Raw genomic sequence first — 1,787 nt, forward strand, 5'->3', positions numbered from 1 at the left:
GCTGAATGTTTTGCAATTCAGTAATCATCTACTGGTATTGATCATGGGCTTCACTGGATAGAGGGACATGAAAAAACTCAGATTTATCATCAGCATCCAAGAAATTTTGTACAGAAGTATTAGCATCTTTAGCAAAGGAAAACAAATGAGGCCACTAAACATTGAAAGGAACACCATGCCAAACATCTGACCAAAAAAGGGAAGTTGAGCCATCACCTATTGTGACAGATGCCATCTCCTTGAAAGAATCAAGTAGTTTAAGGACATCCCTCCACCAGAAAGAACCATTGCTGTTATATATTGGAATTGTTTCATTATTGTAAAGAGAATTCTAAATCAGCTGAACCCAAGGGATATCATATTTGTTGAAAATTTTGTGCAGATGCTTAAGCAGAAGACTTTCATTTTGAATCTGCATATCATGAACACTCAAACCACCATTTTCTTTGGAATTGCAGACAAGTTTCCAAGCTACTTTGGGTGGCTTTTTGGAGTTAATATCAGATCCCCTCCATAAACGGTGCTTCCTATATTTATCTATTTGCTTAATCACAGTTTTTGGCAAAACATAAGTGAACATGGTATATGTAGGTAAAGCACTAAGGATTGCATTTGTCATCTGTAATCTACCAGCATGGCTCAAAAAGATGAAACAGTTACCAACCTTCTTTCACATTTAGATATTAGAGGCCAAAAATTAGCCACTGTTGGCTTTGTGAGACTTAGGAGTAAACCAAGATATGTAAAAGAGAATGAGCCATCGGAACAGCCAAAAGTATTAGCCAAAAGATTAAGCTTGTGCTCACTGATATTAATTGGGACCATCATGGATTTAGCATAGTTAACTTTTAAACCAGTAGACTCAGCAAAAGAGTTATGGATAGCCTTGAGAAAGAAAAGTTGCCTTGTGTCACCTTGCATGAAAATTAAGGTATCATCTACATACTATAAAATTGGGAAATCCTGATGAAATGGTAAATCAACTAGTAAAGTAAGTAAACCTTGGTGCTTTGCTGCATTGAGAATACTTTGTAGGAAGTCAGCTGCCAAGGCAAAAATGAGGGGGATAGTGGATCACCTTGTCTAACACCATGTTTATAATGAAAAAAAATTCTAGACACCCCATTGAGAAGAACAACTAAGGTACCAGACCCAAAGATCATCTTCATCCAAGTGACCCATCTGTTAGGAAAGCCTTTACTCTGCATAATTTGAATCATAAGCTCATGTTCCACCTTATCAAAGGCTTTTCCAAAGTCTAATTCCAAAATGATGATCTCATTTCTTGATTAATGATAAAGATGCAGGTACTCCAAAGACCAAGCTAAGCAATCTTGTATAGATCTAGATTTAATGAAACCATACTGGTTTTTGTGAACAAGTCTTGGCATAGCACATTGGAGTCTATTGGCTAGAATCTTGGTAAGGATCTTAACAGAGGTGTTAAGTAAAGAGATGGGTCTAAAATCAGAAACGTTTACTGCATTATCATGCTTGGGGATCAGGGTTGTAAGGAAAATGGACCCTATGCCTATTTACTTTGGATTTTGGTGTTTGATGACCAACACAACTAAATTAGACTAATGAATTTGCAAGTGTTTTTTTGTAGTTTAATAGGATGTAAGACATAACTTGGACGAAGGCGACATAATGATCCGATGATCAACACCTCAAGCAAGACTTTAGGAGCACAAGAGAAGATCCAAGAGATCAAGCAAAGCCTAAGCATGAAGATTGGAACTAAGCCGTATGCAAGATTGCGAAGAAATGAGCTCACTGTGGTGACC

Source organism: Miscanthus floridulus, chromosome 8, assembly GCF_019320115.1.
Source record: "Miscanthus floridulus cultivar M001 chromosome 8, ASM1932011v1, whole genome shotgun sequence".
NCBI classification, from domain to species: Eukaryota; Viridiplantae; Streptophyta; class Magnoliopsida; order Poales; family Poaceae; genus Miscanthus; species Miscanthus floridulus.